Here is a 23,776-nt window from a genome sequence, read left to right as displayed (position 1 = left end):
CCTTCCTTCCTTCCTTCCTTCCTTCCTTCCTTTCTTCCTTCCTTCTTTCCTTCCTTCCATTTTTTAGTGATTTGGAAAAATAAAAAAGGCAATATGATACCACGCAGCAGCCACTGTTGTTAACATGATCTTTCTGTAATGATGTGTGGAAAGAATGCACAACAAAGGGGCTTGAAAAGCTTTGTAAATATACATTGCACATTTTGGCAGAGAAAAAACCTGCCTGATTATCTTTCTGCTACTGCTGTAAATGATATCACGCTTTTATTGAACAGATGCAAGCCGTTCTGAATCCAATTAAAGGCTTCTCAGGTGTGCTCATGTGAACAAATTTTGGATGCTGTGGTGTGCCCATTGGTGCAGCTGGCAAGTAGCTGGCATTTCTGTCATAAAAGCTATGAAGGTCTGGGTGTAAGTCTGTGGACATTGTGGGCACCATGCATTTCTCTATGCTGTCAGAGAATCTCAGTAGCAGTGAATATGAAAAGCGTTGTTGTTTCTCTAAATGTTATGGCAAAAGCATGAGTGGAATTACAGCATTTCTAAATATTTTGCCTCATTAGTCTGTTGGGAAGAATTTGAACTCCTCTTGTCCTGGATGTGAATGTAAAGTATTGACTAAACCCAACTCACACTTTGCTGGCCGTTGGGAAGGCCAGGGTCAATGTCACCAGAAAGCTGCAAATCCCAAAGGCCCTTTCTCACAAAATCCTCATCCTTGGCCTCTTCATTTTTTAGGTTTTTTGACTCAGAACCAGAAATGTCTCGGATTACAGGCCCTGGTCTTCCTCCCCTGGCTGACAGGAGTGTAGTACAAACAAAAACAAAGGCATAGGCTATTTAAATAGACAGTTGCCTATTAAAGGATTATATCCCTATAAAGTATTTACACTCTTGGATGCTTAGCTCAAATGGACACGTTCCTGTCTGCTTTATCTATCAGAGGGGAGCCCTTTATTACACTATTTGCTAGCTTATTCAAAACAAAGTCTCTGTAAGAACAGGGAGCTAGCAAAGGAGCAAAGCAGGGTGGCAGAAGAGTAGGGAGAGAACACAGCAACATTAAAGACGTTGTTGAAATCAAGGCAGATCATTTTGTCCTCACCCTTCCTCTGTGGATAGAACAGGCCTCTTGCTATCTATTTCTCTTCCATTAGGAGAGATACCCTCCTTCTCAAAATTTGTCCAGGTCACTTGAAAGAGGTCCTTCTGCTATGTGTGATATTTTGAGGGTCCTGGGTGACAAAAGCTTTCCCAGCTATCTCTTTTGGAGTGACATTTTGGTTGTAGTTAGGTGTCTGCCTGTTGCAGAACCCCTGAATGGTGGTTGCCTGGTGAATGAATTTCACTTCAGTTTGGAGAGCCAATATTCACAGAACCCCAGAACAGTTTAGGTTGGAAGTGACCTCTGGGTCCGCGTGGTCCAAACCCAGACAGGGACACCCAGAGCAGGGTGCCCATGACCATGTTCCAAGTGGCTTTTGGACTCTCTAAGGAGGAGACTCCACAGCCTCATGGTTCACTCTGCTTCCTTCCAGAGGAGAAGAGGTCCCACTACTTCTTCTCCAAGGGGTAAACTTGTGCAAGTGAGAAGTACACATGCTGTTGTGTGTGCGTGCACTTAACTGCACTGAACACAGGCTAACCTACCATTACTGAGTGAACAAATGTAGTTTCCTAATAAAGCCTGTTCTCACTGAATTCACTTCTGCCTCCCACTGCTGTTCCCCTCCCTCACCTTTTCTCCATTTCAGCCAATCCCCAGCAAACAGAAAGTCCCAGCTTTCCCACCCCTACTTTTACACTTACACCTTGCCCTGCTTCCGGAAAGGCAGTGGTGTCTCACCCTTCGCATCAATGGGCACCTATTTCAAGTATGAGCCAGCAACATCCTGAGTATGGCTCTTGAGTCACCTAGTTCTGATGCACTCTGAGAGCTAACCTGCTGCAATCCATGCTAGACATGTTCAGAATCAAGATAGATTTGTTGCATTTAAATAAATAAATATCTAGGGAGTGATATCATGTTAAAAAATCAGGAGAATGAGTGTGAGGAATCAAAATTAGCGAGGAACTAAAAATTGGCAAAAATGCTGACTCAAGGGGGAAAGAGCCAACAAATTCTGTATTGGTGAAGATTGTTAGATTACATCCAATAGTAACTGAAATTGTAAGACTGCTAGTGGGCTTCTCACTTTCCTGTGATACACTGAGCTTATTAATGTGTACTTCAGCCCTGAGATTACCTTTTCAAGCAATTTTAATGTGTGAATTTCCTATTTATTTATTTATTTAGTTATTTATTTTCATTGTGGCCAACATTAATTCTCTGAAAAGAGAGGAAAGGCATCTACCACGTAAGATGTTTAGTATTTAAAAGGCATCTTTTATATGCAGCCATCATGTAACACTGCTAGTAAAATCTCAGTTTCTTTTTATGTATACTGCAGAAAATAGTCATGAAATTTCAGGTGTCTTAGTGAGTTTATGTTTGCCAAGTGCAGGCACTTCAGAAGTCTTCAGAACCTTTTCTTTTTGAGTCAAGTAAAACACTGATCTGTCTCACTTCCACATGCAGCCCACATTCATGGTAAATCATTCTTTGGTTATATACTCATGTACCCAAAGTCTTCTACCTGGGAGCTGAAATTAGTTCTTTTATTTCAGGAAGTTGTCCAGATAGGGTTACAGCAAATGGCCCGTGGCAATCCTTAATGCTAATCTTTCACACACTTCAGAATATTAGGTTAAAATGAGGACAAATACCATACCTGCTCATGCAATTGATGTGCTACCCCTTTCACTTCTCAAGACTGTATCTGTAAAAGAGGGAACGAAGCAATTATGCACATCTTTTCTACAATTCCTGATGATCTTGCTAATGATCGGGCAGCATAAGCATGTGTTATGCTATTAGATCTGTACTTCAGGACAGGACTTGTAGATGAAATTTCTGCTCTGAGTTTTTCTCTGATTCCCCAAGGATGCACTGACTAAGGACCATATTTTCAAGACTGTACTGTGGTTTTGGATGCCTCATTTATGAGCAATGAAGCTGAGAAACCTGGGATTTGATTTTCAGACCTCGGAGTGCCACCTACGATGAGTGGCTGTCCAGTAGAAATTCAGGCTCGGGTGAATCCTCCTTAAAGGGATATAGGGGGATGCTGCTTTTGAAAATGCTCACTTTCGAAAATGCTCACTTTCATCTTGCTTTTCTTCCTATAAATGATTGCAACTATGAATATGCCTCATCAGGAGATAATTTGGCTGATGGCCTTTCTAGTCTCTGTGGACCATTTGTGCTTGATGTGCAAAGCGACTGAAAGTGACAAATTAAGCACAAACTCTGCATCTTCTTCCTTGGTAAGATAGCTTATTAAGTTCAAGGTGGATCTTCTTAATCTTTTGCTGTATAGCTTAAGTGAGTACATCCCTAGGGGGAAGGAACAGGAAATGTGAATAGATAACATGGGGAGACACTGATTCCTCTTCATTTGTAAAAGTGTCTGTATAACAAGTCTTGTATAACAGTGACTTTTGGGACTGAGTCCATCTGGGATGGATAACTTTTATATAACATTTGGGGTCTAAATTAAGAGCTAGATTCTGCCCTTGGCTGCCCCCTGTAACTGAGTATAGGGAAGCACAGATGGTAGAAAAGCTCACTTTAAAGTAGTGACCTTACATGCAGTATGACTGCCCAGCCAACAAATCTGCTCTCTGCACTACAAGATACTGCTCATGTAGCAGACTGCATGCTGAGGTAGCTCCTAGTAACTAGAAAATAGCTAATGGGCTATTTCTTCTGTTAACATATGCATGTGTTGTTCCTAGCTGCAAAGGCAAGTGCTGACACAATGTGCAGTCAGTCGGTGCTGGGAAGAGGGGCATGGAGCACCCTGTGGTACCACGCTGCCTGGTACAAAGTGGCCTTCCGTGACCCTGCCCCTTATGCAGGTGTCCTTATGAACTGGGGACCTGTGGGCGGGATGCTTCCCAACACCTCACTGTCAACAATCAGTTGTCTTAAATGCTTCTCTGTAGGACTGGGCTCATCTGCTTTTGCCTTTTGAGTTTCATTTTGAAGACTTGGGAGTGAGTGCACTTCTGCTGGCAGAATGTCTTTCAGTCCAACTGATGCAGGTGACTGAGTGTCTTTCCTTAGTGGATCTTCACCAAATGGAAGGTGAAAAAGAAAGGAGAAGAGTACGCAACCTTCCAGCCTTAAGCTCTGCATGCCATTTGGCTGGTGGGTGGCATTAGCAAGGCTCCACTGTTCATTGTTGTGGGTGTCTTTATGAGCATTAGTGACAGAGAGCCAGCGGGCTGGCAGTAAATACAGACAGGCACCACAATCCACACCAGCACTTCTGCAGTTCACTGACAACAGAAAGGGTATTGGAAGTGTTACTGTTTTTCCAAGTCATGTGTTGAATTTGGTCTGCAAAGGAGAGGTATTTAGGGCCACCGTGACATAATCGATCCCACAAAGTAAGCAGTATTTGCATCGGACTGTGTACGAGCCAGCTATATGTGTGCTCTAGCCCTACTTAAAATAAACCTAAACATACTATCACTTTCTTATTTTAGGAACCAGTGAAAGGGAATGAGGGCTGCAGCAGCTACATACCAGTATATGCTGCACATACGCTTATTACACCCACTCTTGTCACGGCCATTTCTACTCAACAGTTGCCAGTGCTGCATAACTCATGGTGTTTTGGAGAATGCAGGAACAGGGTAGGCAATGTTTGCTTTGCCCCCTTGCTGCTGTCAGCTTAGGTGATGGGCTTCCAAGCATGTGTGCACACAGAAGCAATGTGTGCACTCACACCCAACTGGATTGGAATTCATTACTGCTGTGGAAGACAAGAGTATACACCCCAATGGTAGGAAACCATCTGGTGGTGTTACAGCTGAGTGTCACAACTCTAGTGACAACAAAGCAACGGCATGGAAAATAGGCATCATGTTCCCCGAGCAGAGGCTACAAAACCTACTGGCTACCTCTGCTCTGTCAGTCCCCCCATTCTTTTCCATGCAAGTATGCTGGATGCACTGGTAGAGATGGAAAAACAAATACTTTGGGATAATGATGCTGAGTCATTAACCATGTGATGGAAACAATTCATCCTGTTATCACCAGCCAGCTCCACCTCCGGCCTTTTAGTAGCCAGGAGCTGTAAATCTGCTGTCCCTCCTCCTCAGAGCCCTTTATAGGACAAGTCCCTCTGTCCACGCGTAGCAGTGGGCGCTCCGATGCATGACTCATTGCCTGGACACTGCGCTAACTATGATAATGCTTTCTCCTCAAACTCTTTCATATCTAACACAGTTGGGAAGTCCAAAATAAGTAGTGAAGGGAGAAAGATGACCTCCCAATTTCTTCTCTTTTATATATTTATGTAAGTAGCTGAAAACTAACTTTAAAAAGAAGCTCAGGTTGGCCTCTAAAATTGTAAGTCTCGATTTTCACATCCATTTCTGTGTATGCACCATCCTAGATATAGGTGTGTACACACTGCTGATAGAATCATAGAATCATAGAACTGCTTGGGTTGGAAAAGACCTTAAAGATCAAGTCCAATCACAACCTAACCATACTACCCTAACAACCCTCTGCTAAATCATGTCCCTGAGCAAATTTACATTCTGAAAAGCTATTTGTGCAGTTTAGAAGATGTGGGAAAAGCTGCTCTATATACAAACTAACGTCTAGGTTTTGAAAATACGTAATTAAGTGGTAGTTTATTGCAGATTTTTTTGCTTTCCTTCCTTCCAAAAGCATATTTGCTTATGATTGAAATGGTGTGAGCTGCTAGTTGGAGAAGGATTTTCTGATTCTTCAGTAATTTATATTTACTTCCATCTAACAACAAAAACAGCTTACAGTACACAACTTTTGGCCTACTATGGATTAAAATGTATTTTGGAAATCTCCCCAGATTCCTGGTGCATTTATTACAATTCAAAATATAGAGTGTTTTGGATCCTTAATCTTCACATTCCTGTAATAAGAAAAGTCGTATAATCCATCTCTGAAGGACAAGCCCTTATGAAAATATTGCAGCTACATACTGATAGCGGACTTTCATCATACTAAATCTCTCATTTGTATTCCGTGAGGAATAGGCTCTCATTTTCTCATACTATAACATTCGTTTGTTTGCTGAAAAGCTCCCATGAAAATTTGGCAGTCTATTTCTGAAGGTCCATTTTCCACCCTCCTTTTTCTTCTCAGCAAAGCTGGCTTCCACCTCAAGTGGGGTTGGTGGGTGGGCAGTGGCAGCCTCTGAGCTGTGCCCATCCCAGCACCATGCCACCTGGGAGGGAAAAGTGCCAAGTGCAGGGGGATGGTCAAGCAGAAGGGAAGACAGAGGTATGGTATGGTGCACACACCTCCTGTTCTTCCCTGGCGGTGTACTTTCCCTGTCCTTATGGGTCATTTCCATCCCTAACATCTAAAGCATTAATGTTAATGGTATTTTCTTGCTGCTTTTCCAGTTCACCTCTAATACTTGGCAGCTCTATGCTGCAGCTGCAGATAAAATATATACATGAAGAAAAATTCCACTGAACATACTGTTTTTTTTTACTTTCTCCTTGCTTCCAAACACCACTCGCAAAGCATACAATGCCAAGTTACAAGTTATAAATTTGTCCTTCTTGTTCTATTCCTGTGTCCAGTACAGAAACCTGCTTGTCATCTATAAGGGCAGCTGAAGAGCAAAAAACAAATGGCTCTTTCTTCCAGACACAGTCCAGGTAGTTTCTTAGTTTCAGCTGGGACAGAACTGCTTTCTTCAGAGTGTCTGACATGATGCTGTTTTGGTTCAGGGAGAAAAACAATGTTGATAACACACTGATGTTTATAGTCGCTTGCTAAGCAGCATTGTACAAAACCAAGGCCATTCGCAGTGAAGAGCCCAACCAGCTGGAAGGGAAGAGAATGAGGAAGGCTGACTTAAACTGGTGAAAGGGATATTCTATATCACATGACATTAAGTAAAAGGAGCTTTAAAGGAGGTGGGAATTCATCTCGCTCTCTTCCACTGCTCAGGGGGCTAGGTGGGCATTGGTCAGGGGGTGAGCAATTGCTTGTCACTTCATATGTATAAATATTCATATATAAAAATAGTCATAACTATTATCCATTTCCTTTTTTCTGTCTTAGTAAATAGTTTTATCTCAACCCCCGAGTTTTACTTTTGGGGTTTTTTTCTTTTTTTCAATTTTCTCCCCCATCCTACTGGGAAGGGGAGGAGTGAGAGAACGACTGTGTGGTTCTGAGCCACCTGTCAGGTTAAACCACAACAAACAGAAAAACTGAGATGCAGCCCAGAGCTGAGCTGCTCTGTTGACAAAAATCAAGTGTTAGAAAGCATGCAGTTTCCTGGAAAGGTGCATTGTTCAGAGTTCATCTACCTAAAGAGTGATCTCTGAATTTGACACAATAGGATAAAAAAGCCTATTACTTGGATCCCTTTGTACCCTGAAACTGTATGCTTTCTAACACTTTGTTTTTGTCAACAGAGTAGCATATTTTGGACAAAGCCTGCTGAACGTGAGAAAGCAAAATGATCTGTTTAAACCAGGACATCCCTTATGGACAATACAGAGTGCTTGTTGGGGATGTTATGGAATAAAAACAGGATAGAACATACCAGAACTTCAAGAGAACTGATTCAAAACTTTGACAGCCATTTGCTGTATGATATCTATACTTATCTTTTTATCTATAGTAGAGCTAAACCTATTCCCTTTGCCAAATGAAAAGAAACACATAACTAATCTGTACAGAAATTGAGAGATTGGACCATTATTTATACAAGATGGAACAATTTCTGCATTGTCAATTATTCTGATAGGGCTTTGAGTCAGAGACTGACTATGAACTAGTAAAAGGCTTTTATTTTTTTAAAAGATAGAAAAGAGAAAGTTGAAGCATTCCAGTTTCTCTGGCATTTTCATATTGATAATGGAATTGCTCAGCTTCAAGACTTAGAAATGCTCAGAGCCCAAGAAGTTCAGGTTAAGGCAGCAAATTTTGCTTAAGGAGTATATTTCTGAGCGCAGTTTTGTTGTGCTTTCCAGTGTGGTTGTCAAAAAGTCCACCACAAATAGTTGCAAAAAACAAATGCTTTGTTTCTTAGAAATGGTTGCTGTTTCTTACAGATAACTGAATTTCTGTTTTGTCACTTTCCATTCTTCATCATTTTTCTGTTGTGCATTCACCCCCCCAGTTCTGCAGCCCACGCTCACCTGGAGCGGTGCCTGAGCAGTGTCCTGTGTGCATCCCCGCAGCAGGTGGGTAGCACAGTTCCCACAGCAGTTTAAGCCACCAAAAAGACATGATTACAGTGATTCTGGTAGTGCAGCTCCACCGTTTTATGCTAACACTGCCACCAAAAAGCATGGTTCTACATTTCCTCTGTGGCTCTTTCCTCCCCACATGCTTATTCCTCCCACCTCTTCTTGCCAGTGGTAGCATTTATTTGGCTGTTTGTTCAGCCAAATGTTGGGTTTGATCTGGTTGAAAGTTAAACAGACTCCATAGTTCCCCCATGAACACATATGTGTGTACTGTACACATATGTATGTGTTCCTTTGGAGTTGCTGAAAGGTCAGTACCACGGGCAGCAGAGATACAGGTCAGCAACCTATAAGTAGTTTGGGCATTGTGCCTGGCCCATACCAAACACCGGACAAATAACATTTCCATGGAAATGGTCATAGCCAGTAACAGTGATTGCTAGGATCTGTGTCTCATAAAGTTGAAGGAAACATGGAAAGACTGTTGTATAGTTACCCCAGGTAAGTGAAAACATCATGTTGCTTAACCATTAGCTACAGCTGAGACTTATATAGCACATATTCTACCAGCAGAGACGCTAAAGGAATGTTGCTGCGGGGGGCTTTCTGCCTGCAAAGACAATCCCCAGTGTGAATGCTGCCTGGAGCAGCACCAGTGTCTGCAGTGGTTTGAGACCACTGTGGAGAGGTTGTTCTCACTATTGGTACCAATGTGTGTTATCACAGCCTGTAGTGGGAGCACTGGACAGCACACTTGCTTTGTGCTTGTTTCCCTTTTCGTGCATAGGAGCGGTCGGCTCAGGCTCAGCTGAAACCACACTCTAAATAGGTGAGCAAACAAAGGAGGGGAGGATGTGGTGTTACTGTTCTAATTTTACACCAGGGGATGTTGGCACAGCGCTGAGCGTGAGTAGTGGTGGTGCCAATGGAAGCATGCCAGAATTGTCAGCGTCTGCACTGCCAGTATTGGAGGGGAAGAGGGTGAAAAGCACTGGATGTAATTATGTGCATTACTGCACTATTCACATGAGGTACGTGTTTGGTACCTCCTATCTTAACATCTTGGTTTTCCGTGAGAACTGGGAATGGGACATGTTAAAGAAGTGCCAGCTGAAAGAAACGATATTGAGAATTACTGATTGTATCATATCCTCTGCACAATTTAGTGCAAGGAGGGAACTGTGCAGCCTTTAATGCTAAAAACACAAGGAAAGGAGTTGCTGTTATGTCCTGAGTTATTCTGCTGAGAATAGCACAAGTTGTTCTGCCTAGCAAACTTGTAACATCTTATTACACAATACAGACGTTCCGCATCCCATAAAGCAATGATACAGTTCACTGTTTCACGGTATCCATTTCTTTGTATCTAATTTCATCAACGGAAATGGGAATTGCCAGAATATTCTTCATGTATCAGCATTCATAACATCTCTGCGAGGGGCTATTTGATTTCCTACTTTTCTGCAGCTGTCATCTGTTTTGCTCTTTTTCTGCATGTTGTTTTTTTTTCCCCACGCACATTTGCTGCAGAAATAGTTCTGTGACTATAGTCATAACCTCTTCACACAGAGCCTCACATTTCAGGTTCACCTCATTTCTGGAGGTATTACCAATACCACAATTGCTCTATACATGTTGAAAGTCCCAGTAAAGGTGACAGTGGCCTTTTCCCAGACCCTTGTAGCTGCTGGAGCAATCCTGGAAATCCTCCTTTTAATAGAATGCGCTGTTGAAGATCGCTGTGGCACCTGATAATGGCAGACCCATTTCATTCTCAGTAGCTGAACAATGAAGCGTGCACACATGCGTTTGTGTACATTGCCTCCCTCCCTCGGGAAGGCTGTGGGCACTTCTGCCACGCTCCATGCTTGCCCCAACTTGCTGTGCTTAGTAACTCAGGTTCAACGTACTCTTGTTCTTACCAGGCTTGCTGTGTTGTTAAATTGTGTGTTAAATTGCAGAACAGACCCAGCAGGGCTATAAATAGAAAGAAATCCAACTGATTTTCTCAAAAGCTAAGATGAAGGCAGAGATTTTGGACATAGGTTGGTATTGCTAAGAACGGACGCTGCAAATTATTTCAACTGTTGCTTGTATCGTTTTTATCTCCTTTTCTTTTTTGAAGTTGCTGTCCTGAGAGGTTTCTGAGGTTTTGTTCAAAGTCTGGAAGAAATAGCCCATCTTCTGTTTTTACACATTCCAGTACTCTTGCTTGCAGCGCTGTTTTTCAAGGCTTTTGTTTTGTTACTTTACTGTGAATAATAATAATAAAAAAAGACTGAACAAGCTGGAGCTTTTTCTCTCTTGCAGATGAGGCAGAGCTTGTAGCTGCACTGCATTCAGTTAACTCTCTGCAAACTCGCTGAATGCGATGGGATAGGCACGATGCTCCTAAGAGCATAAAAAGGACAACAAGCTTTACAACTGGAAATGATGCTTATGCTATTTAAAAACCACCTGCGCTGAGCTGGTGAGGCCATGCTTTTTCACGTCTGGAGGTCAGAGTATGCTTTCATTTCTAGGTGGAGCACTTTTCCTGAAAACATCATTGAGATAAAAATACAGAAGTCCTGATTCCTATTTTAGGTCTTTTTTTTTCTTTTCTTTTTCTTTTTTTTCTTTTCTGTCATGATAGAATCACTTTTAAAATTCCAGACTAATTGAAAGTTTCATGCTCACAAATGCAGAACCAGCCAGTAATTGTCACTTGCACAGGACTGTACTGTTGTGCCACACCATTCACCAAGGAATGTGAAAGATACTATGCTAAAGTTGTATTACAAGATTCATCAGCTTTTCCAAAGCCATTACGTTCTTAGTGCGAATTGATTTGAATATACCCATAATTTAAATACAATAGATCCACACACTGGTTTTGTTTGATGGGAATCAGATACACCATGGAGTATATTTACTATGCAGACGTTGTATTTCTTGCTATAAATCATAGAATCATAGAATTGCTCAGGTTGGAAAAAACTTAAAGATCATCAAGTCAAACTGCAACCTAACCATTCTATCCTAACTCTAAATAACTAACTCCAAATCGTTTCTCAGAACCCAGTATTTTGAGTAAATCATAAAAATAATAAAAAGGAAAACAGCAGATTACTTACTTAGTACACATTCACACTATACTGCATTCCATGAAAACATTATATATATATCTATATATATATAAACCTATATCTGCTCCTTGTCTTAAGAGAACATAAATTATTATAATAGTTGAATCAGACAGGTAAAAACAAAGTGATACAAAACCCAGGAGAATTATTGCTTTGTTGTACACTCATCGTTTAGCTAGAAAGCATCACTGGGATAATTTTTTAGAAGAAAGAAATGCTGAGCACAACAGATCATTCCAAATCTATCTGCGCTGAAGACAGGAAGAATATTGCCTTACTCTCTCTTTTTTTTTCCGTTGTATTAGTGTTGCCTATTGCAACAGTAACCCATACCGTGGTTTTCCCTGAATGCAGTTTTCCCTGATATCCACTAAGATGATTTAACATTTGTAATACTTCAATTTCTAGTGATCGTTTTTTTCCATCTGCCCACTCTTTCCTATCTCATTTAGTGTTTTCTCTTCTTAATTAATGTAAGAAATGAAAACAAACAAAAATAGGCACCTTTTTTTTTAGATCTGGGGCAGTTGTTTGTCAGGCTGGATCTGCAGGGAGGAGAAGGAAGGAGTGAAGGGCTTAGAAATCTGTTGGAGTCTTAGTTTTTGATGATCATGGATGATCCTGCTCTATCACCAGATAGCATCTCTGAAGTTTGCCCATTTTACTAGATACATATGTCTGAAGGACCCCAGAACGAAACACCTGTTTTGTGTGTAGAAACACTTCCATGTTAGAGAGGACCTTCAGCTGAGTTTTTTCACCAAGGTTATGCTTTTTCTTGTGTGATTTGAGAAATGCAGAAAGAACAAAGCTAGACAAGGACACAGCCCCACCTTCTGCTCTTGATTGTGTGATGTGAGATTATTCTAAAGATGCCTAGTTAAGTGTGTAAATTGAAATGTTTGCATATTCATTAGGAGAAAGTGGAATGGTTTGTGAAACTCGGAGAAAGCATCCTCAGTGGTGTGTTGCAATACGACAAGGAAAACGGTCTAAAACTTGAACTCAGGAAGTTCCATACTAACATGAGGAAGAACTTCTTTGTGGTAAGAGTGACAGAGCACTGGAACAGGCTGCCCAGAGAGGTGGCGGAGTCTCCTTCTAAGGAGATATTCAAGACCCCTCCGGACACCTACCTGTGTGATCTGCTTTAGCAGAGAGGTTGGACTCAATGATCTCCTGAGGTCCCTTTCAACCCGTGATTCTGTGATCCCTCAGAACACTCAGCATCAAAAGCCATTCCAGTGAGAGATTTCCTACTTCCCTGCTAAATGAAGGGCATTGCTTTCCACATCGGTAGGAGCTAGAGTGCCTATTCTTGTCCCACTGTCTTCATCCTGCCTAACTTCAGATTGAGCTATTCAGCACTCCCTTAGCCAGCTGCTGACCTTTTATGAGCTACCTGCCATTTCTCTGTGACCCAACTGACTTGTTTGTTGAGAAGGGAAGAGCCAAGAGATTCTTGAGGTCATTCCAGTGCAGTGTATACCAGGCAGTCTACAACTTTTCCAAGACCTGGGGTTATCTTCTGTGAAAAGTAAAAAACGATTCAGACACAAATCTGTAATTTTATTCCACATCCCCCAAATCCTGTGGGAGTTCAGACAGGTATTTAAGCTTTTGTTTTCAGTCTGGAAGTCTCATTGTTGTGTGGGGTTTTGAAACACTACTAGGAAGGCATTTTGCTAATGAATTTGCATGCAGAGAGAAATATAAATTGCCAGAAATTTCACAATCATTTTAGAAAATCTCTTACTATTAATCCACATAATCCCCAGGTGATCTGATTGGATATCAATAACATAATGCACCTGTAAGTGGCATGACCTTTGTAAGGGGTAGTACAGTTTTACAGATGTTAATTGTACAACTTGAGTAACAACTGCATTAGTCATCTATACAAACAATGTTAAACTTCTGGTTTCAACAGCATACACATCTACTGCAGGTTGCATATGCAGGAATAATTGTATTTTCTGAAAGATTTTTAATTCTTTAATTGAAATCATCCATATAGCACTGAATAGTTTTCCAAGCTAGGAGTAAATTCCTCTGTAGCGTAACTACAGTGAACTGAAGTTAATACAGGGAAAAATATAGGATCCTGACTGATACAGACATTTATAAATTGCTGTCTCGTTATAAAGAAGCCCATCATAAAGACTAATAGCAAGGCCCATTTTTCCCCATGACAATCTTTCTTGGGCTGGCAGCATGAAACAGAGAGGCAGCCTGATGAATACTCTTTCTGTCATGCAGGAAAGAATTCCTGAATTTTGTGGAATGAGTGATGTTGGATATACAGCACATCTCAAAGTGGGAGTAAAGCATGTCACAACTAGCTGAAGTGCCACGCAGCCTGGGGAGAGGTAGATTTGCTTCCTTACCTGCTAAACATATTTGGTAGAAACTGACCATTTTTCCCAAATATTCCTCTTTCTTCTCAACAGATTATTACCTGCTCTGTCCTCCTTTGAAAACAAAAAACAAAAAAACAAAAACGAAAAAAACCCCAACACACATTGCAAGTTAGGATTAACTCTAAATATTTCTCATTCCTTCAATACTTCTATTATCTCCACAGAGACCTATGGAGTCTTGTATTCAAGAAAATTTCTCAGGTGATAATATATGTGCATGATCTGGATAACGTGCACTAAATTTGGGCTTTTGAAACCACCAGACTTGCTCTGCAAGGTGATAAAGATGGACTGTGGATGCACAGTACATCCAAAGCACTTCTGCTGCACTGGAATTCCTACACAGATATGAATCAACTCCACAGCACATGCACAACAGATATCACACATCTTAGAAGCATCAGCCTCACTGTGCACAAAACATAGAGGCGATCTATGGACGTGCGATAGGTGAGTAGATGACAGTGACATCTCCCAGCCATGCTCTAAGTCACAATTCCAATCAGACTCTCTGATACCTGAAAATCCTGAAGAAATGTTTGCAATCTGCATTTTCTGCCTAGACACAATTTTTGAATGGAGAAAGAATAAATGTCCAGAGAAACCTGGATAAATGGTAGTCTGGAGCAGAACTTACTGTCTCCAGAAGAAAGCCAGAGATATGAATGCAGACTGAATCATAGAATCACAGATTTGTAGGATGGCTTGGGCTGGAAGGGACCTTGAGGATCATCAAGCTCTAAACCCCCTGCTGCAGGCAGGGCCACCAACATCCTATCTAACTACAGTTTTGGAATAGAATAACCAGAGGCAAGGATGTATGGCTTCCTCCTGGGAAACGGAAGACAGGTGGACTCCACTGAAACAAGAGAGAATTAGAATTGCTTTTTTTTTTTTTCTTTTCTCATATGTTTGCAGGATTATGAGAATATGTACACATGTAAGCACCGTTAGCAGCAAAACAATTGCATGTGTTCTGTTTGTGGGATTTTTGAGAGCAGTGGAATCAAACCTCATCACATATCTAAATTAATCTGGGTTAGGGATTCCTCTGAGAAAAATGTAGGTTTGAACTAGATTAAATAATTGGATCATAATAGATTTCCTTGTTCGGTCTATTATATTTCCCCAACGCAAATTATTATCAGCAAATACCCTCACAAAGAACATGGTAAACAGCTGTAAAACTAGGGAGAGTCACTGTGCATGTAGGAGGCGGCATTTTAATTGCATAGAATTACATTACTGCTTTCATAGCACCAGAAAGATGCGTTAGCAATATACATACTCTGCAGCCATAGCCAACACACAACGCAACCTTCAGACGGGTTCTCTGTGAAGGAAACTTAACTGTTAAAACAAATACTGTTACAGTATGACAGCAGCGCGAGAGGATGGTGCTGGTGTGAACACCACAAAGGCCTGGGTTTTACTCCCACTCATGTCATAAAGGTTTTGTGCAATGTGAGGCATTTCGTTTTTCCCTCTTGTACCTCTGCAGCTTCTCACTCCATTTTCTTGGCTTTGCTTTTCAGAATAGCAGGCCTCCAGGACAAGGACAAGGACAGCTGCCTCCCAAACATTTGCAAAGTAATGCAACAGTCTTTCAGGTTCGTGACAAAACCTTTCATTCTCCTCATAAAGGAGAAATGCTAGTGCTTGTTTGTCTCCCAGGCGATGGGATTTCAAGCTTCTTTGGCCAGAAATGCACGTGATGTAACTAGAAAAATTTTTCAGGTAAGTAAGATAATTTTTCAAATAAGTCTTAATGTCTGTTTTTCACATGTAACAGGAAGTCCCTGTAGCAGTAATTTAGCCATTTTGGCACAGTCTGTGTTTATTTACAACTGCAGAAGGTAGGAAAAAGCCTCAAGAAATGCTCTAGGGGTCAGCAACCTTTCCAAGTTTGCATTTAAGATCCAGTTCCTTTTTCCCTCCTTTGAGGTTCCATGTGCTAGGCAAAACTTAGTGATAGCTGGAGATGCTTTTCCCAGCAACGATACTCTCATAACACAACAACCCCAGCTCCAGATGCAACATATGCCTTTCAAATATCTGTCTGCAAGTTATTATGCTGACAAGCTCTTGCCCTTAGTTCTAGTATCTCCCTTCCCATCCACACACAATGATCCTTTCGTTAAACACATTTCAAATCATCAGTACTAAAGTCTCGATGACCTCCACTGGCACCAAGGCTTTTATAGCCTCCTAGCTAAGAAGTTTTTCCTTACAAAAACTGTAACTCTAGATATTACATAAGCTCACTGCTTTCTTCTAAGAGTCGAGACTTACTGCCTTCCAGTGAGCAGCTGCTTTTTACATGTTTGAAGACCGTTATCATGTTTCTTCTCAGTCCTCTTTTCTCTAGACTAAACAAATCCAGTTCTTAGACACTGGCCTCCAAGGTCAGTCCCTTAAGACTTCTGGTACTTTTTGTCGCTCCTAGGACTTTCCCTATTTTTCTATACTCCTCTTGAGTCCAGTGGCAAAAGCAAGTCCATTTTCTGCACTGAGATCTCACCAGTGCTGAGCAGGAATGGAGAATTTCTTTCACATCTCACCTAAACTATTTATACATTTCCGCATAACTCTTGCTTCTCCACACAAGTGTAGCATTGTTAATTCTTAGTCAGCTTGAGATATACCAAAACCCCCAACCTATTTTTGTGCAGGTCTTTTGCCTTTCTGGCTGTTCTCCATTCAGGGGTTTATTCCTGCCTAAATGTAGTTAGGTTATACCCAAACTTACTGAATCCTTCTGTTTTCAGACCATTTCTTCAATCGGTTAAGATGCTAATCCTGCTCACAGAACTTTCTCAACAAATTTGGTAACCATACTCTCTACATCATCTTCCAAAACATGACAAAAATAGTGAGTGGTACAAGTCCCTTGCAGAGCAAATCTGCAAAACTGCTTTCCATAATCATTCCACAACAGCAATGAACAGATGATAATTATTCTTCTTCTGCTTTTTTTTTTTTTTTTAAGTAACTGTGAGTCTTTGAGTCCACCTTACAGTAGTTTTGTTTTAACTCTCTTACAGGAAATCACAAGAGACCGTGTTGAAAACCTTTTTCAAGTCAAGATATGTAATATCTGTTGTCCATAAGACTTGCTACTTGTCAAAGAAGAAAATTAGCTTGGTTCAGCATGATTTGTTCCTGGCAAATATTTGTTGGCTTCTACATATCCTTTCATTACCTCCCATGCACAAAAGAAGTTTGTTGTAGATCTTGTTTCAGTTTATTTCCAGGAATTCAAGTTAGGCTGTTTTCTCTGCCTATACTCCTCAAACTCCTTCTCTTTTTTTTCTTACTATGGGTACTGCAATTGCCCATCCTCGTCTTCTCATCTCCAGGTAACGTATGAAAGGGTCCCTAATGGCTCTTGGTTTGCTTCAGCTGGTTTTTCATGTTCCCTCAGATGAGGTCTATCAGCTGGAAAACAACCAATTCTAGCGTGTTCTATCCTTCCTGCTACTTAGCTTTAGACATTAATAGTTACCTGACTGGTCATAGTTAGTGCTTTTAATCAAAGAGGGAAAAAGACATTAAACACTTTGGATTCTTCTCTGTCGCCTCTTACTAGCTTTCAGTCCTGGCTGAAGGGTAGATCATATTTCTGCCATTGTCTTGCTCTAATGTATAGGAGTGCCTTCCTGTTAACCTCGCTTTTCTTTGTTAATTACATTGCCTTTTTTTGCCTTGGCCTTTCTGATATCATTCTTACAGGCTCCTGTTATTCTTTGATTCTTGTCCTTAGTGTGCTGCAGTGTATGACCACATCAGAGGGCTAATGAGCCACTTACTGAGATTTAAAGAAGCTGCTGCTCATACACTGGGGCATCGAAATGGATAGTATGTCTGCTGTGGCTCTGAAGCTTTCTTCCCAGGGCCTTTCCCTACCAGCTCATGCATTTATAGGTGCTCCTTGTCATCTTGTCTTCGCCATTAACTACCATTTGCTGCAATTAACTTTGAACACATACCATTGGTATGCCTAGCTTTTAATTCAAAGCCTTCTTTGCAGTTAACCTCCCCAAACCCCTTTTTTTTTTTTCTGTCACTCAGCAATTCTTGCAAATTCACCTGTCTCCTTATGAGTCTTCCTCCCCAACTACACACACTGATTTCCAGAGTGCCAGAGCCAGCGCTCCTGTCTGGAAGAACTGGACCCTGACAGAGTTCCTGACCCCTCCACTATCACTCCCATCTCCACGTAATCGTGTTTGACCTGCTCATGGTCCAGCCTGGCAGAACCACGAACACACTTAAGAGGAGTGGTAAAGGGTCTTTGTGTGAGAGCTGGATGAATCCCAGCAGCCTTTCTGAATCTTCTTGGACTTGGGCTTTTGGTGGGCAGGACACTCCCTGGAGTATCAGGACGCTTCCTGGGTATCAGGCTGGACAGCAGAAGGATGTTTCTTCCTCCCCTTTCTATGTAATAATAAAAAAAATAATCACCAGCTACAAATTGTTACCTCCTGGGTATGATGCTTTTGGCATGGGTTAGAATTATCTGGAGTTTAATGTCTTGTAGATTCTGACAGCTCAGTCTGAGACAGGTAATCAAGTGATTATTTCAAGGATATGTTCTGCATTCAGACCACTTTACATGCCTAGCACCAACTGAATTCGATTTCAGCTGGGATCATTCAGTACTTCCGCAAATGAGACCACAAAATCTCAATTCAGAGATCCAGAAAGCAGGAGCATGAAATCTGTGGCCACCTGTGAAAAGTGTGGTTTAACTGACCTTATTCAACACTGTACAAGAAGTATGCAGCAAAGGAGGAGCTGAATCCATCTCTAAGGCAGAGCTCAGCTATTCCAAGAGCTCATCCTTCTTCACAATCCCATGGTGTCACTTAATGCATGTTTGTTCTGAAACAAAAAGGGAAAAACTCTTATAGACAGCGGCCTTTTCCACCATGTAGCTCCTGACACAGCTCCAGACCAGTTCCACTCTGAGAAGTAAATGTAGCATAGATCCCATGGAAAGAATAGTATGCAATTATATTATTTGCAATTATTTGAAAATGCATATGCAAATGAGAGGAAGGATAAAATAATACTCATTATGCAGTATTGATTTTGCAATCTAATCCTCATTTAAAGCAGATTTCATATGTGCAATTAGCTAGCTTTTAGAAAAAGCAAACAGTAAAAGGAAAAGAAAAACCTTTCCATTGTGCATCATATTGTTATATATGGCATAGGGGCTGCAGCCTTTAGATCTATGGCAGAGAGCCCTGCCACTCAGAACTAACAGGGAAACTGATGAGAGTGTCTTTTCATGACTGGACAGGGGCAACATTAAACAAATTACTTTGTCAGAGACTCACAGGTATTTGCTGACAGAAGAGGAGTGGTGGCTGGATGGGAGTATCCAGAGATCTGTGGTTCTATTATAAGCTGTGAAATACTTGATTCTCCCTGCTTTCTTCTAGCACAGTTCATTCAGCTTCCTAATACCCCATCTTTCCCTGCCCTATTCTTCTTCAAGGCTGCTTTCTCCATCCTGGTCTTTTTCTATCCATTCTTAAATTTTCTTCCCTCTCCACTCTCCCTTCTATATCTCTTCATTAGATCCTACTCCCAGTTTGGGAGCATCACATCCCAGTTTCCTCTGCATTCCTTCCTACGTTTCAGTCATACCAGCTCTAGGCTCTTTACCCAGGACTCTGTCCTTTTTTCATCCGTCATTTTTCCTCCAATCCTTTCTCAGCTGTTTCCTTTCAGTCCTCCCTCCAAGGACAAAATTCCATATGTGTCTAAGAGCTATACTGTCACAGCCACATTACTAAAATCTCCTTCCCTTCAGCCTTGCTCACTCACCTGCTCCCTTGGGATCAAACAATCCCTGGTCCAGCTCCACCCACCACCTGCTTGGGATAGGTCTGGAACACAATCACTGCCGCAGCTGCAGAGCCATGCAGATATTCCCACAATAACTTCACTCTAGCTAGTTCACTTCTTGCTGCCTCACGTGTACAGTGCTCAGCTGCAAACCCTACCAAGGTGAGTAGAGATTAAGGAGAACAGGCATGTATCTGTATCCCTGTCTATGTCTATAGACAAACACCAGTACAAGCAAATAAAAATAAGACACTTGGCAGTATACGAGTGTATGGCAGTACTCTTTCCACAGCCAGTTTCTGTTTTCTTCTAACACTGGAAAACTGTCCAGATTTGAAAACGAAGATGGGCTACACCCTAGTACTAGACCTGTGGTAAATTCTGATTTAGGTTTGGTATTGTGTGATGTATCACAACTAGAAATTAAAGCTTTTATTAAGAGGAGAGTATTAGCTTTTCTGTGGTACACAGAGAACTTATTAGAAAATGAGGTATATTCCATCATAAGAAAGATCACAGAAGTGCAGTATGGTTATGCTTGAAGAGGCTGTTAAAGATTATCTTGAGCTTTCAAAAGGAGAACATTTTTTCTTCCTTTTTTCCCCCAAGGCCAGGCTGGATGTGGCTCTGGGCAGCCTGGTCTGCTGGTTGGCGACCCTGCACATAGCAGGAGGGTTGAAACTCGATTATCATTGTGGTCCTTTTCAACTCAGCCCATTCTATGATTCTATGATTCTATGATACTGGACTAGCTTCTTCAGCAGAAGTCTATGGGATATTGCACAGCATTTTTTCATTCTCCAAAACATGTCCAAAAGCTTTTTCCCAAATTACTTTTTCATTTTACATATGCATACAGAATGCAAGAGGGCATATTTTTATCCCGTGCCTTATCAAAATCACTGAATTATAGGATCATAGGGGTTGGAAGAGACCTCTGATAAACCATTAAGACCAACACCCTGCTAAAGCAGGTTCCCTACAGCAGGTCACACAGGAGAGCATCCAGATGGGTCTTCAGTATCTCCAGAGAAGGATACTCTACCATCCCTCTTGGGCAGCCTGTTCCAGAGCTCTGTCACCCTCAAAGTGAAGAAGTTTTTCCTTCTGTTTAGATGGAATTTCCTATTTTCCAATTTGTGCCGGCTGCCCCTTGCTTTGTCAGCGGGTACCACTGAAATGATCCTCGTTCCAGCCACTTGAGTCATATTCTTCAGATATTTGTAAGCACAGATAAGATCCCCTCCCTCTCAGTCTCCTCTTCTCCACACTGAGCAGCCCCAGGTCTCTCTGCTGGCTCATGGCTACCTGTTGTTCACCAGGACACCCAGGGCCTTCTCTGCAAGGTTCCTTTCCAGAAAGGGCAAATATTCATTAGTGCTTTTTGTGCTGCTCTCTGGTGTACAGATGGACGTGAAGGATGCTCAGATGGAGGACAGCTTGCCTTTGTAACTCCCTCAATCTCTACCATGTAAATGTCATGACTCAGGCCTCTCAAGCCATGTATTTTCACTTACTGCTTCTTAAAAATAAATTACTGGAATGGTTTATATTTGCTGTCTGAGCTTTTAGGGTATGCTCACTACTGTTTCTCAGATCTTCCTCTACAATCTCTGTGCTTTTAAATGTTAAATGAGACTTTCCTACAGTCTTTGGATACTTCCGGGTAGTGCTTTGAGGAACAAACAAACTTCAAGATGCAAAGTGGAAGTGAATACATTGCATCAGCAATGAGAAAATCAGAAAGCATAAGGAACTCCCACAAAGATATGGGCTGTCACAGATACGTACAGCAGCTGGCTCATTAGGGAGTGTACACAGCTACAGGTGGGCATCACACACCAGACCAGACCATATATGTGCAGCATTCAGGCACAGTCACAGACACTGTATCTGTGTTGCTAATGTGCATATCAAAAGACCTCCAAGTGCAAAGATCTCACTCAGAGAATATACCCAGGAGCACAGTTATTAGATCTCATGCACAAATCTCCAGCACAGATATAACTGGACACATGTTCAGTCTTATGTTAGTGGGATCTTGAGATGAAGCATTGGAGGATGGAAATGTTTGGGTGAGGCTCATAAATAAAGGAGGGGGAGGGCCTGTTGGACCCATGCAAGTATGTATCTGTGGGGGTTGGGCGTGCAATGTAGTTGAAAGTGCTTATGAATGATGAGTATCAGTGTATACGCAGCTGAGATCAAATATTATCATGTGATTAGTTCTAGAAATTTCAGTATATAGTCTTGGGGATTTGCATGAAGTTCTGAGAAAGACTTCAGGAACTGGAACTGAATATGCTGCTTTTTTGGGAGGGAAGATGAGTGTTTGAAGCGGGCACAGGAGCAGAGTACAGGGGTTTCATTCTGTGGAATGAGAACAGTGTGGTTCATGTGCATTTACACCATCAGCAGCAGGGTGGGAAGTGCCATCCATTCATATTTTTATGGTGGGGGTACCTGACCTCTATCCTCCATAGGAACTGCCATTTCCAAACTACCCTGATTTCCTCTGGAAGGACCCAGGCAGCTGTTCAGAACAAAAAGAAGCTCATTCTGCACAACACTGTACCAAAACAAAACCAAATCAAAACGATCAGGGAAGGTCTGCAAGAACAGGCAGTTACACCTGCCAGCTGGTAGAAGGGCAATTACTGCCAAAGCACACCTGAGCTTGGGGGTGTAGACTGGGAATATACTTGTACATGGGCAATTAGTCCTGAACAGCTGACAGCTAACAGCAGGGCACAAAAAATGGCTGCTGAAACAAAGCCTGTGTGGGTGCTGCCTCATACCACCCGTAGGGAATAACTTACAACTCCCTTTTGGTGAAGGCCTGCAACATCACTAGAGCTGGCTATGTCACAAGTTGCTGTGGGAAGTGTTGGGAAAAGTTTTCAATTAGCAGTACTTACATCTTGGATTCATTTTACCAGCTACTATATCATTACTGTGCAGAGAAAGCAAGTGATGCTGAGCTCGTGGTAGGTTTTTGTTGGTTTTTTTTTGGGTGGAGAAGGCATGGCTGTGGCTCCTGGATGAGCACTCAGGACCCTCTGGATGGAGCAGGGCTGTAGGCCAGCAACTTGTGCTTGAGATGAGTACATGTTGATGAAGAGAGAGGTATGAATTCAGGTTGTGTTTCAAGGGGAGGTTAAGACTGTACGTAAAAGAGATGAAGGAAGAGGTTTTCTTTGTTGGTGGCAACGTTAATGAGAAGACTAGAGGACTGTAGGACTTCCAGCATGAGAGCCTGTTGTAGGATGGAGCGAGGGTATGCAGTAATAAATCGGGGTGCTGGGATCCTAGATATCTCATTAAAGTTCTTTAATTTTGAAGGCTGCCTTCTTTCCTGCTTCCTCTTCACCCTGAGCCATGGCCCAGTGGCCCTGCTCTCCCTCCTGTCTCTCATCCCACAGCTGCCTTTAGGCCCAGGCAAATCCTGCTCGTCCACAGCAGCAACCACATAGCAACAGCCTTTCCCAGGCGGCGGGGGATCCTCCTGGCACCACAGCAGTGGGCTGTGCCTGTGCTGGTCAGCAAGGTTCATGTTCTTGTGCTGCCGAGATCCTGCCTCAGTACCCTGCGAGCATCTCAGGTGCTCAGGAAGCCTAGAAGGTCATCAAAAACCCAGGGCAGAAACTCAGGACAAGCTCTGTTTATACATCCAGCTCCAGTGCTGTATTTCTGGGATGTTCTTAGGTACACATGAGTGAAAGGTGTGTGTCAGAGAGATGTGCCCATGCTATGGAGAACCACATGGGCAAGACACACCAGTGAGGATGTTCTGGCTGAGATGCACCCCGGCCACACAATCACCCCGGTGGGGCCGCGGAAGGTTCTGGAAAGGTGCCTGCGGATGCCCACCTGCAGGCACCTCAGCCGGCTGCAGGCACCTCAGCCCGGCTGCTCCGGGCGCGGAGGGTTCCCAGCACCGTCCTCTCCCCCGCCGCGTGCGGTCTCGGGTGCGCGTGTGTGCGCGGCGGGGGGAGCAGGGGGCGGACACAGTGGAAATTTCCACTCCCTGCAGCAGCCACAGCAGCCGGCAAC

The sequence above is a fragment of the Meleagris gallopavo genome, chromosome 1 (assembly GCF_000146605.3).
Source record: "Meleagris gallopavo isolate NT-WF06-2002-E0010 breed Aviagen turkey brand Nicholas breeding stock chromosome 1, Turkey_5.1, whole genome shotgun sequence".
NCBI classification, from domain to species: Eukaryota; Metazoa; Chordata; class Aves; order Galliformes; family Phasianidae; genus Meleagris; species Meleagris gallopavo.
This window is presented reverse-complemented; position numbering follows the sequence as displayed.